The sequence below is a fragment of the Pistacia vera genome, unplaced genomic scaffold (assembly GCF_008641045.1).
Source record: "Pistacia vera cultivar Batoury unplaced genomic scaffold, PisVer_v2 Contig227, whole genome shotgun sequence".
NCBI classification, from domain to species: domain Eukaryota; kingdom Viridiplantae; phylum Streptophyta; class Magnoliopsida; order Sapindales; family Anacardiaceae; genus Pistacia; species Pistacia vera.
In genome coordinates, this window is record NW_022196032.1 from 1,809,025 (window position 1) to 1,824,274 (window position 15,250).

Here is a 15,250-nt window from a genome sequence, read left to right on the forward strand (position 1 = left end):
TGGTCACTTAAGCGATTTGAAATCGCTTAAGCGATCTTGCACGAGGCAGAGTCAAGATCTGTTAAGCGATCTGAAATCGCTTAACCGACCACAGTGTTGGTTTTTTTTGCTGATATTTTGTTTATTAGTTGTTTTGGTTTATTTTTGTTGTTGACATTTTGTTTATATCGATTGTACAGATTGTGCGGACCATAAACTATACAGACTACGAGTTGGACCTTATAAGCGATAAGGTGCCCTACTTCCCTGCAAGGGTGACGGTCAGGTCAAGTTGGGAAGTTTTTGACAAAATACAGGACATTTTAGATGCAATTACGCATGGTAAAAGAGATTTCAGTCGCACTTGTTTCGGTCAGTTTTTAGGACTCGGAAATCATTGGAAAAGTCATTTTGGGGGCAGGGAGTGCATTACATGTTGATGCACTTAGTAAGATGCAATAAAAAAAAATGTGGTTTGTGGTGGGTGGAAAGCCACTACGTTTTGGCATGATGGAATATGCCCTGGTGATGGGCTTAGGATGTGGGGAAGTGCCAAATAAGAAGACAAAGACAGTAAAGAATAGTCGGGGAGCCAGGCAGTTTTATGATAAGGTTTTGCAGGGGGCTAAGTCTATTACAGCACAGGTATTAGAGAATAGGCTAGCAAAAGTTGAATTTACTGATACAGAGAAGATAAAAGTGTACTTGGTTTTGTTTTTACATTCAATCTTATTGGCTGGTGACTCAACAAAAGCTGTTAAGAAAGATTGATTGTTGTTTGCAAGCAACTTGAAGTTCTTTAATTCTTATCCATGGGGACTGAAATCATATGAGCAAACATGAACAGCCTGAAAAAAATAGACATGGCGTTAAAGCAGTCCCAATGGGAGGGGAAGGATAAACCAAGCACATACAATTTGTTTGGCTTCCCATGGGCAATACAGGTAAATATTAATAGCTTTTTGTTATATTTTTTTATAACATATGTGTTTGAATTATGATATGGACTATTTTTTTTTTACAATATAGGCTTGGATGTACGAGACCATCCCTGTCTTCGCTAAAGGGGGGGGGGGGGATAGTTTGGATGTGCAATAGTAATTTCCTAGGATGTTGCGGTAGCATGTCCAGAGGTACACCCATTCGGATTACGATCAAATAGATGTTGACATTCAAATGGTTGTGGTAAGACTAAAGGACTAAACTTTTGAATATGCAGTTACTTTAAAATGTCGCTTCAATCTGATTGATTTTGTTTCTTATTGCAGGGAGTCATCCGTCCCTTTCTCATCGCTACTGGGGTTGAAACGGAAGAGAACTATGTCAAATCTTTCAAAGCACTGGAGGATGCAAGCGATGAACGGATAGACCGCCTGATGCGAGACCTAAAAGGGGTCACGCATGTGATGGCAGTTGCGAGGCCACTACTTCACAACGTGGTTGATGCCGAGGAGGATAAAGCTCCAATCGGTCGGAGGTCCGAGGAGGAGGAGGAGAAGAGGGAGGAAGAGGTTCGTATGCCTCAGCAAACCGGTACAACAAGTACCACTTTGTCGAGACATTAGCATCGGGATAATAAGGTGGTTGACCTCATAAACGGCTTGTTTCAAAGTTTTACAACAGCCGTTTACAACAGGTTTGACAAGATAGAAGAGCGCATGAAAAGGGTTGAGGAGAAAGTGGATAAGCTGGCAGCAAAAGTTGGTACAGGGGAGGAGGAAGTTGGTGGAGAATTAAATGCGGATGAAGTGCAAACTGGGCTGAAAAGAGAGAGCCGAAAGAGCAAGTTTGTGAAATCGCCTTACATGGCAGTGACACAGGTAAAGAAGAGGAAAATTAAGAAACAAATTGAGGAAGAGCCAAAAATGGAGGAGGTTAAGGAGGTTGGTGGAGGAAGTGGGGCGGTGATAATGGAGGAGGGCGAGGTGGGAGGCGAAGGAAGCGGGGATGTAAAAATGGAGGAAGCGGGAGGAAGTGGGCAAGGGAAATTACACTCAAATGTCGATTTGTATAGGCCAATAGAGGAAAAGAAAAAAACTCTTCTATGCCTATTACAATGGATCAGGAAGTAATGGCCATATAAAGTGTAAGACAGAGGATTATCCCCAGGAATGGTTTAGGAAGTTGTTGACGATGGGCACGTGGTTCGAGGACTTGGTGAGTTATTTTCGCTTAATTTTCCTTAATTTTGCCTATGTTTTCCATACTTATCTTGTTGTTTTTATTTGATGCAGCACATTGATGAGATATTGGCACTGATGAGGCTACGACAGACTATTGATGGTGATCTGTTGTATCCCGACTGTGCCATCACTGATGTGGTGTTTGGCTAAAGGCTTGTTTCGGCATATCGCACTTTAATTAAAAATGTCGTTGGTAGTGGTGCAGTAAAAGGACCAAAGCGAAAAAGATTGGCCCCAGTACAGTTGGACTGCATCCCTGATGATTATCATTTTGATGACATAATTATGTAGTATATACGGGGGGATCAGCCCAAATATGGCCACAGTTAGGCCTTTGTTAAAAGAGTATACTGCATCATCCTCGTCAAAGAGAAGCACTGGATAGCAGTCGTTGCGTATCTCAAGAAGGGGTTGCTGAAGATCCTTGACTGCAACCTGACTATTTATCGAGACAAACAGTTGGAGGTCGAGTTGGAGCCATTGTCCATGTTGTTCCCGCGGCTGTTGCATAACAGCGGGATGTTTGGGCACTTGGGTGATCAAGTGCTAACTGGAAAGTGGCCAATTAAGCGCTCTACCGACCCAATAAATGAATCAAGGTAACTTTTGTATAAAGCTAACTTATATAATACAATTGTTCTATAAGTTTATTCTAATGCTAATGTTTTCTTCCTATTGTAGTGTTGAATGTGGGGTATATGCCCTGAAATTTATTAAGTTTGACATGACCAACACCCCGATGGATGGGTTGAATGATGAAACAATGAGAGACTGTCGGGAGGGCTGGGCTGTCGACTGCTTCCATGGGCAGATGGATTCGTTTTGAGTGAGCAGAACCCAATAAAAAGGTATGAAACCTGGACTTTGAATTTTGTAGTTTATGTGATGTTTATGTTGATACTTGGGTTGTGGTGCTGATGCTACAAGTGTCATGCTTATATGGAGCTTTACCGAAAGACACGGACTGAGTGAACTTCTCACCTACACACACTGTAACTTATTTACGTGTTTTTTTTTATTTACAAAAGTTGACGTGTCTGCAGGTTCCTAGCAAACAATGAGAGGAAACTTCTCAAACAAAGGTTGGTTGGCAAGAGTAGAGGAGGCATCTACAATAAAGGCTGCTAGGAAGGCATGGTACAAAACAATAAAGGGATTGTGCTGTGGCATTAAACTCTTTGGCATCAAAAAGTAAATTAAAGGCAGTGTATAGGAAATTCTTGTGCTGTGGCTCTTCTTGCGGCAGTATATAGGAAATTTTTGTAAAGAATTGGATCTGACATTTGGGAGATAATTTTTTTTTGTCCATATAAGATATCTCATTAGCATGTTGAATTTACTATGTATAGTGTGATCATTTGCTTCACCCAAGCTGGATAATGGTTTTTTAGCATTTTGTTTCATTTTGTGTATCACTACAACGTGTGATATACTGGTGTGATTATTTGATTCACCCAAGTTGGGGCTAATGGTTAGCTTGTCCATATACTTCGATATTTGCCACATCCCATGCCTATTTTTTATTTTCTGTTTCGATTACATCGATGTCTCTTATATTTTGATTTGTGATGAATTTGATTGATACAAATTCTTTTCGGATTTGGGAGGGAAATGAGTGATGTACAAATGTTTCCCAAATGACCAAGACTTTTCTAGATATGATCGCTTAAGCAATCTCAAATCGCTTAAACGACCAAGAGTCTATTACGAAGCATTGCTTAAGCGATACATCAGATCGCTTAAGCGATTATCCATCAGGGTAGATGTTTATTCTGTCTTAACAAAGATCGCTTAAGCAATTCTAAATTGCTTAAGCGACAGAGACTCGTTTAGGAAGCATCGCTTAAGCTATGCATAAGATCGCTTAAGCGATCATAGATCTTGGCAGATATTCATTCTGCCCAGGACAAGATCGCTTAAGCGATCATAGATATGGGCAGATTCATTCTGCCTTGGCCAAGATCACTTAAGCGAATTTGAGATCGCTTAAGCGATCAAGAGTGTTTTACAAAAATCGCATAAGCGATACAAATGGATAGCTTCAGCGACCAGGAGTAAAAGCAATGAATCGCTTAAGCGATACATAAGATCGTCTAAGTGATCATAGATATGGGCAGATATTCACTGTCTAAGACAAGATCGCTTAAGCGATCATAGATATGGGCAGATATTCACTGTTCAGGACAAGATCGCTTAAGCAATCTAAGATCACTTAAGCGATCATAGATCTGGGCAGATTCATTCTGTCTTAGCCAAGATTGTTTAAGCGATCAAGAGTGTTTTACGAAAATCGCTTAAACGATACAAGTGGATAGCTTAAGCGATTTTCGATCTGGGCATCTGCCGCGAGCTAGATCTCTTAAGCGATTGCTATGTATTCGGATATTATTTATTGTATTTCAGAGCATCGGTTTAGCGATTAACGCTATGCTAAACATATAGGGTTTACGATTCGTTCAGTGGACTATGACCGTTATTATATTTATATTAAACATATAGTTCTTTTATTTCAGTATGAAACATATAAAGTGTTGAATGTTTACGTCTATGCTAAATATATAGGGTTTACGATTCTTCTTTGTTCAGAACATAAATGGTGCGTTTGGTTGAATATTCCTATAAATATTATAAATCCTATTCCCATAATATTTCTTTGTTTAATTATTTAGGAAATATTAGTATTTTTTTAATAAATTTTAGACCCATTAACTGAATTAATTTCATTAATACTGCCTGAAAAAGTTTAAAAAGTAACAAAAACACCTCCTCCACCCACCAAACTTCCCAGATTCCGGTACCACCGATAGCTACAAACTACTGGTAATGGCCGGTAATTCACAGATGTGACATTTTCCGACTAGATCCACTGTGGATCTAGCCGGAAAAGGCCACATTAGGCCATCATCGACTTTCAAAAGAAATGGCTGACGTTGACGATTAATGACGGCCAAATCTTAGGCATCGTTGACCGAAAACGATGGCCATATATTTGGTCGTCATAGACGGCCAGATGTCACCTTTTCCGTCCGTCGACACCCTACCAACCAGATCTGATCGCTATGCGTCATAACGCCCTTTCCAAAATCTGGGAAGTTGGGTAGGTAGGGGTATATTTGTTAAATTTTCAAATCTTTCGTTGGTCGATTAAGCGATCATACTAAAAGGAACTTCGTTTACACAGGGTCGCTTAAGCGATCGTAGATATCGCTTAAGCGATTCTTTTCTTTTTCACTTGGTTGATTAAGCGATCCTGGATCGCTTAAGCGATCTCATGTGATTGGTAAAATCAAATCTACCAAGGTGCATGATCGCTTAAGCGATCCGAGATATCGCTTAAGTGATTCTTGTCTTTTTGTCTTGGTCGATTAAGCGATCGTGCACCTGGGCAGAATCATTAGCCCAGGTGCACGATCGCTTAAGCGATCCCAGATATCGCTTAAGCGATTCTTGTCTTTTTATCTTGATCGCTTATGTCTTGGTCGATTAAGCGATCCTAGATATTGCTTAAGCGATTCTTGTCCTTTTGTCTTGGTCTATTAAATGATTCTTGTCTTTTTGTCTTGGTCGATTAAGCGATCGTGGATCGCTTAAGCGATCTTGTTTGAAAAACCCTTAGTCGCTTAAGCGATCATGGGAAATATATACTTTTCCTGCTTTTCTCCTGAATTTTGACAAACTAAAATTACCAACACGTATTAATTCCATATTTTGAAGGCATTTTATAGAAATGTTGGTGGAGAATTAAAGGCAGTTAAAGTGCAAACTGGCTTGAAAAGAGAGAGCCGGAAGAGCAAGTTTGTGAAATCAACTTACATGGTAGTGACACAGGTAAAGAAGAAGAAAATTAAGAAACAAATGGAGGAAGAACTAGAAATAGAGGAGGTTGAAGAGGTTGGTGGAGGAAGTGGGGTGGTGATAATGAAGAAGGGCGAGGTGGGAGGCGAAGGAAGCGGGGATGTAAAAATGGAGGAAGCGGGAGGAAGTGGGCAAGGGAAATTGCACTCAAATGTCAATTTGTATAGGCCAATAGAGGAAAAAGGAAAAACTCTTCTATGCCTATTACAATGGATCAGGAAGTAATGACCATATAAAGTGTAAGACACGGGATTATCCCCAAGAATGGTTTAGGAAGTTGTTGACGATGGGCATGTGGCTTGAGGACTCGGTGAGTTATTGTCGCTTAATTTTCCTTATTTTTGCCTATGTTTTCCATACTTATCTTGTTGTTTTTATTTGATGTAGCATATCGATGAGATATTGGCACTGATGAGGCTACGACAGACTACTGATGGTGATCTGTTGTATCCCGACTGTGCCATCACTGATGTGGTGTTTGGCCAAAGCCTTGTTTTGGCATATCACACTTTAATTAAAAATTTCGTTGCTAGTAAAAGGACCGAAGCGAAAAAAATTGGCCCCAGTATAGTTGGACTGCATCCTTGATGATTATCATTTTGATGATAGAATTATGCAGTATATACGGGAGGATCAGCCCAAATATGGCTACAGTTGGGCCTTTGTTAAAAGAGTGTACTGCATCATCCTCGTCAAAGAGAAGCACTGGATAGTAGTCGTCGCGCATCTCGAGGAGGGGTTACTGAAGATCCTTGACTGCAACCCCACTATTTGTCGAGACAAGCAGTTGGATGTCGAGTTAGAGCCACTGTCCACATTGTTCCCGTAGCTGTTGTGTGACAGCAGGATGTTTGGGCATTTGGGTGATCAAGTACTAACCGGAAAGTGGCCAATTAAGCGCTTTACTGGCCCTATATATTAGTCAAGTTAACTTTTGTATAAAACTAACTTATATAATACAATTGTTCTATAAGTTTATTCTAATGCTAATGTCTTCTTCCTATTGTAGTGCTGAATGTGGGGTATATGCCCTGAAATTTATTGAGTTTGACATGACCAACACCCCGATGGATGGGTTGAATGACGAAACAATGAGAGACTGTTGAGAGGGCTGGGCTGTCGACTGCTTCCATGGGTAGATGGATCCGTTTTGAGTGAGCAGAACCCAATAAAAGGGTATGAAAGTTGGACTTTGAATTTTGTAGTTTATGTGATGTTGATGTTGATACTTGGGTTGTAGTGCTAATGCTGCAGGTGTCATGCTTATATGGAGCTTTACCCAAAGACACGGATTGAGTGAACTTCTCACCTACACACACTGTAACTTATTTACGTATTTTTTTTTATTTACAAAAGTTGACGTGTCTGCAGGTTCCTAGCAAACAATGAGAGGAAACTTTTCAAACAAAGGCTGGTTGGCAAGAGGAAAGGAGGCATCTGCAATAAAGGCTGCTGGGAAGGCATGGTACAAAACAATAAAGGGATTGTGCTGTGGCATTAAACTCTTTGGCATCAAAAAGTAAATTAAAGGCAGTGTATAGGAAATTCTTGTGCTTTGGCTCTTCTTGCGGCAGTGTATAGGAAATTTTTGTAAAGCATTGGATCTGACATTTGGGAGATAATTTTTTTTGTCCATATAAGATATCTCATAGCAGGTTGAATTTACTATGTATGGTGTGATCATTTGCTTCACCCAAGCCGGATAATGGTTTTTTAGCGTTTTGTTTCATTTTGTGTATCACTACAACGTGTGATATACTGGTGTGATTATTTGATTCAGCCAAGTTGGGGCTAATGGTTAGCTTGTCCATATATTTCAATATTTGTCGCATCCCATGCCTATTTTTTATTTCTGTTTCGATTACATTGATGTCTCTTATATTTTGATTTGTGATGAATTTGATTGATACAAATTCTTTTCGGATTTGGGAGGGAAATGAGTGATGTACAAATGTTTCCCAAATGACTAAGACTTTTCCAGATATGATCGCTTAAGCGATCTCAAATCGCTTAAGCAACCAAGAGTCTATTATGAAGCATCGCTTAAGCGATTACCCATCTGGGCAGATGTTCATTCTGCCTTGACAAAGATTGCTTAAGCGATCCTAAATCACTTAAGTGACAGAGACTCGTTTAGGAAGCATCACTTAAGCGATACATAAGATCGCTTAAGCGATCATAGATCTGTGCAGATATTCATTCTGCCCAGGACGAGATCGCTTAAGCTATCTCAGATTGCTTAAGCGATCATAGATCTGGGCAGATTCATTCTACCTTGGCCAAGATCGCTTAAGCAAATTTGAGATTGCTTAAGCGATCAAGAGTGTTTTACGAAAATCGCATAAGCGATACAAATGGATAGCTTAAGCGACCAGGAGTAAAAACAATGAATCGCTTAAACGATGCATAAGATCGCCTAAGCTATCATAGATATGGGCAGATATTCACTGTCCAAGACAAGATTGCTTAAGATCGCTTAAGTGATCATAGATCTGGGCAGATTCATTCTGCCTTAGCCAAGATCGCTTAAGCGATCAAGAATGTTTTACAAAAATCGCTTAACTCTTGATCGCTTAAGCGATACAAGTGGATAGCTTAAGCGATTTTCGATTTGGGCATCTGCCACGAGCTAGATCTCTTAAGTGATTACCGATCGCTTAAGTGAGCAGGAGTAAAAGCAAAGAATCGCTTAAGTATTCCTATGTATTCGGATATTATTTATTGTATTTCAGAGCATTGGTTTAGCGATTAACGCTATGCTAAACATATAGGGTTTACGATTCGTTTAGTGGACTATGACCGTTATTATATTTATATTAAACATATAGTTCTTTTACGTCAATATGAAACATATAAAGTGTTGAATGTTTACGTTTATGCTAAACATATAGGGTTTATGATTCTTCTTTGTGGACTATGACCGTTATTATATTTATATTAAACATATAGTTCTTTTACGTCAGTACGGTGTTAAATGTTTACGTCTATGCTAAACATATAGGGTTTACGATTCTTCTTTTTTCAGAACATAAAGGGTGCGTTGGGTTGAATATTCCTATAAATATTATAAATCCTATTCCCATAATATTTCTTTGTTTAATTATTTAGGAAATATTAGTATTTTTTTAATAAATTTTAGACCCATTAACCGAATTAATTTCATTAATACCACTTGAAAAAGTTTAAAAAGTAACAAAAACACGCCCACCCAACAAACTTCCCAAATTTCGGCACCACCGACAGCTACAAACGACCAAAAATGGCCGGTAATTCACAGATGTGACATTTTTCGGCCAGATCCACTGTGGATTTGGCTGGAAAAGGCCACATCGAGCTGTTATCGACTTTCAAAAGAAATGGCTGACGTTGACGGTCAACGATGGCCAAATCTTAAGCATCGTTGACGGTCAACGACGGCCAAATCTTAGACATCGTTGACGGTCAACGATGGCCAAATCTTAGGCATCGTTGACTAAAAATGACGGCCAGATGTCTCTTTTTCTGTCCGTCGACGGCTAGATCTGGCCGTGATCTAGCCTTTTCCGACCACATCCGTGGTCGATCTGGCCGGAAAAGGCCATATCGACGCCCTACTAGCCTGATCCGACGGCTATGCGTTGTAACGCCCTTTCCCAGTAGGTTTCCGGCAGTGGTCACTAGAATCTGGGAAGTTGGGTGGGTGGGGGTGTATTTGTTAAATTTTTAAATCTTTCGTTAGTCGATTAAGCGATCATACTAAAAGGAACTTCGTTTACATAAGGTCGCTTAAGCGATCGTAGATATCGCTTAAGAGATTCTTTTCTTTTTCACTTGGTCGATTAAGCGATCCTGGATCACTTAAGCGATCTCATGTGATTGGTAGAATCAAATCCGCCCAGGTGCATGATCGCGTAAGTGATCCGAGATATCGCTTAAGCGATTCTTGTTTTTTTGTCTTGGTCGATTAAGCGATCGTGCACCCGGGCAAAATCATCAGCCCAGGTGCACAATCGCTTAAGCTATCCTAGATATCGCTTAAGCAATTCTTGTCTTGGTCAATTAAGCGATCGTGCACCTGGGTAGAATCATCAGCCCAGGTGCACGATCGCTTAAGCAATCCCAGATATCGCTTAAGCGATTCTTGTCTTTTTGTCTTGGTCGATTAAGCGATCGTGGATCGCTTAAGCGATCGTGCACCTGGGCAGAATCCCAGATATCGCTTAAGCGATTCTTGTCTTTTTGTCTTGGTCGATTAAGCGATCGTGGATCGCTTAAGCGATCCTAAATATCACTTAAGCGATTCTTGTCTTTTTGTCTTGGTTGATTAAGCGATCATGGATCGCTTAAGTGATCCTGTTTGAAAAACCCTTTGTCGCTTAAGCGATATACTTAGTCGCTTAAGTGATCATGGGAAATATAAACTTTTCCTGCTTTTCTGCTGAATTTTGACAAATTAAAATTACCAACACATATTAATTCCATACTTTCTCCTCAATTTGACAACCTGTAATATCCCACTTGAGGTACGTACTTAAGATTGTCTGTATTACTTGAAGGATTCACTGTTTCAGCTTCAATTGAGTTTGTTTGTTGTCATGGTTGGTTGGTGAGTCTTTAATTTAAAATGGTATGTTGTATTGGTTAAGTGTTTGCCTTGGTTTTGGTTGAAATTTGGTGAAGTTTGGAAATTCGAGCTTCGCCGGGGCAAAGAAGAAGCTTCGCCGCGGCGAGGAGGAGCTGCACCCACGTGTTTCACCGGGGCGACCGATTGTTCTTCGCCGCGGCGAAGAGCCTAGCAAAAAGTTTCTTGAGTTTTCTAGAGAATTCTTCCTTTGGGGCACAATGACCTTTTTACCCCTAATTAGCAGGAAAAGTGGGGAGTAAAATGTAAGGAAATTTAGTAGAGATTGTGTTAGGATGGGGGTGTATTTGTAAAGAATCAAAGGATATAGAGGGAATTTCCAAGGAAGGGCAAGGGAAAAATGGGAAATGATGCTTATAATATGAGCTAAAAAGGGTTAAGTGTAGAGAAACCCTTTAGTCCATCCATTTCCACCGACTCTGTCCTTGCCTACTTTCACTCAATTTCTCCATCCAATCTTCCAAGATTTCAAAGGGGTTTAAGAGAGCTTTTGAGTAATTTGAGTAGAGATTTCATCTAAAGCATCCTAGGTAAGGATTCTGCTTTAGAGTGAGTTTGCTATAGAGTTATATTGAAGTCTTATTTGGTGGTTATTATTCTTGTTGTATTTTGAGTTGTAGAGAGAAGACAAGACAACAAAGGAAAGGAAAAGTGCTAAAGAAGTCATTTTTTCATAAGGTAAGTAAATCCAACCAAGTTGAGATTTGAATAAGCTTTTGTAGAGATGTATGCATGTATAAGTATGTAGTATGCTTGATGAGAATTGAGTTGAGATGAGTAGCTATTGTGGTTGTTGGATACACTTCATGTATGAGAAGTGTTTTAATGTGTATTGAGAAATGGAACTTGAGATGAAGTTTGGGAGATGTTGTGTAACCTATTTGGAAGTGTTTTCCTTGACAGGGATTATGGTTATATGAGGGAGTTTTCTCCCATTTTGAATGGCTAGAGAATGAAGTATAGTAGTATATTATAGAGTATTTATATGTACATGAGTTTGTTATGAAATGCCTAAGTGGAATCTGCCCTGTCACAGCCGTGACTTTATAAGTGATTTTTGAGCATTTTACGGATTGAACTGGGTTTAGACCAAACATAAAGTTGTATCCCTGTCTCTAAGATTTAGAACGAGATCAAAACCGTAGTAATCGATGTGTATAACGCTAGTTATGCCCTTTTTAGTGTGACCTGTGCAGAATAACTGTTTTGATGCAATCTTATTTGGCATTTCATAAGTGCATTAGTGACTTAAGAAGTAGCTTGAGGCATGGTAGAGATTTGAATAAGCTACTTTAAGAGCTAAGATAAATAGAATAGCGTAGGTTGTGCGATGGGAACCGTGAGTAATGGTAGAGTATTCCCGCATGTACGCCGCATTGAGAGAGCGGCATGAGTTAGATAGAGAAGTGGTGTAGCCCGTGAGAGTCCATGCGGATGAGGGCTATACCCGAGTACCCGAGAGAGAGAGATTATACACTCACATGGCCAAGGGTTTCGATCCATGCATAACCGAGTCCGATCGGCTAAAACGAGTAGAGGTCACGTAGAGTGGGAGCAAGTCCCAGTCATGCCCCGGTAAGATGGGTCGTGACTTACTAAAGAGAGTTAATAGAAGTTCTAAGAAAGGAAATAGAGAGAAGTACCAAAGAGTAATTGAATGAGAAGTTGTAAGGAAAGAATTAGAGAGAGAGAGAGAGGAGTTACGGGGATAGATGAGTAGAGGATTTACTTACTGAGCATTATTTTAGTGCTCACCCGTTATTTCCTATGTTTGCAGGATCCAGGTGAGGACACGGTCGGATGGACGTCGACACGGAGGGGAGCGGTTACACTGCTCACCATGTTTTTGACGACTTTTGTACATATTATAATTGTTGTAAAATATATATGGTTGTAAGCACATATACATATGTTTAATAAAAAGAAACTTTTGGGCCCAATTTTCTTATGCTATTTATATGTATTTTCTTATATAAATTATATGAATATTTGAGTAGAAAGTGGTTGTTACACAACTAATTCCAAACTAAAATCACCAACAAATATTTTGGCCATGTAACAAGAAATATAAAGAATGATTTATTAAAGGTAACAATAAATTTATAACATCAATAATTGAAAACAATAACCATCAACGGTTGCCTTGGCAACTCCCTGAATTTCATCCTTCTTCGAACCTAATTTTCTGGATCTGCATGTGATTGCTTTTGGCAACTGCTTCTCTTGTGGCCAGGTTCTTGTAAATTGAGCACTTATTCATCTTCGGGAACCTCAAAGGCGCTGGAATACGCTTAACTCTTTTTCTCCCCTTTGCTGTCTTCCTGAATGGCGGGTGGATGATAATGTTAACCATCTCTGGCGGCACTACCCACTGCTCTTCTAGAGGCACCGGATATATCGTTTCTGAATAAGCTAGGATGTAGTGATCTGTCATAATAGAGGCGAGCAAAGTTCCTGTAATTCTTGAACCAAAATCCGGCTTCCGTTGTGTTTCAGTGCTGCCAGTGCATGAGGACAAGGTAAACGTTGAATGTCAAACACTTTATAACTGTAGTTTTTCTAACAAGGTTAACTAGAGCATCCGACCATAGCCACGCACGTGAACTCTTAGCATTAAGAGGATAGGCAAATAGTGTATTGACGTTCCTACGTTCTCGCAATGTACAACTCCTCTTTAGTACTATTCTTATGATACGTACTATGTAAAATTAGATATGTATATAATATGAAAGATAGTGGGCTCAAATTTTTCTTTACTCATTAAAATATACTTCTTACAAATACAAAATACTATGTACGTAAATGCCCAAAAATCACTTAGAAAGTCACGGCAGTGACAGGGCAGATTCACTTAGGCATTTCATCAAACAACTTATGTGCATACAAAAACTCTTCTCTAACTACAACTCTCCTTCTCTTTTTAACCATCCAAAAATGGGAGAAACTCCCTTCTATGGGCATGGTTCCTATCATAGAAGAACACTCCCAAAGTATCTACTCAATCTACTCCAACTTCATCCAAACTATTACTCATAAACATTCCCATAAAGGAAATACCCACAAACATAACATAAATACTCTTCTCAACTCAATTTCTCAACAAATAGACATACAGCTCTACTCAATTTTCCACAAGCATCATATATACTGCACAAATAAATCTCTACTTAAATTTCTTAAACTTAGCTTGAGTTGGATTTACTTACCTCATACTTGAGTAGTCTCCACTAAAGCTCTCTACCTTGTTGAATCATAACTTTCCCTTATTTCCTAAGCATAAACTTAGTAAGAACTTAACCTACATGAATAAAACTCATCTCTAGAGTAGGATTCTTACCTCTTCTTGCTTAGATCAATCCTTTGTCAAATTCCAACTCAAACCTCTCAAAAATCCCTGGAAGATTGATGAGAAATTGAGAGAAAATGGGAGATGAAAGGCGGTGGAAATGGTAAATGAATGGGTTTAGAGAATTCAACCCTTATTAACTCATATAATATCTACTCTTTCCCATTTTGCCCTCACTCTTTCTTGAAATTTTTACCTTTATCCTTTAATTCTTTACAAACTCACCCCATTTTACACTATTCTCCATGAAATTTCCTTGCATTTTACTCCCCACTTTTCCTACTAATTAGGGGTAGAATGGTCATTTTACCCCTATGGAGAATTCTCTAGAAACTTCAAGGAATTTTTCTGCCGTCTCGCATCGCGGCGAAGAACTTTCTGTCACCCCGGCGAAACATGTCAGAACAACCCGCCAACACAGAACCAACGTCGCCACGGCGAAGCTTCTCCCTCGCCCCGGCGAAGACTGAAACTCCAAAATTTGCCAAGTCTTGATCAATTCCAGGGTACACACTCAACCAAACCCAAAACATAAACTCAACCAAAGACCAATCAAACGACATGAACAATATATAAACTCATTTAGGGGCAATTCAGTAATCCTTTAGGCCATACCGTAAATAGTGGCTACGTATTTCAAGTGGGGTGTTACACGCAATAATTTTTCAGCTGACGGAACAAGAGTTGTAGTAAAATTATCTGACTCCGTACGATGCTCATGGAACCACCGCGATAGTGTCCTTTGGATTGCATCAAAAAGTGCAACTATTGGAAACTCTCTTTCGATTAACAACTTCGAATTTATGGACTCGGCTATGTTCATGGTCATGACATCAAACCTTCTTCTAGGAAAGTAAGATCTACTCCATCGCTCGAAACCAATATCATGCTCAAGATACTTAGCAACTCTATCATCCTTGATTCGGATTTGCTGGAAGTGCTCCTCGAACGCATCAACCCGATAAGCTTTTACTGCCATGTAGTATGTTTGAAGGAAGCCAGCACACTTAAACTTTTGTTTTATGTTCTCACCAAGGTGCCTCATACAGAATCTGTGATGTGTTTGACGGTAAATAGTGGCAATCCCCTTCTTTATAGACTTGTGTCTATCGGATATTATGAGCAACTCGTCAATGTCAGGCACTATCGTACGTAACTGCTAAAAAAATCAAGTCCATGACTCGTCATTCTCAGAGTGAACCACACACCATGCAACGGGATATGTGTGATTCTTGTTGTCCTGTGCAGTGGCTACCAACAATTTAC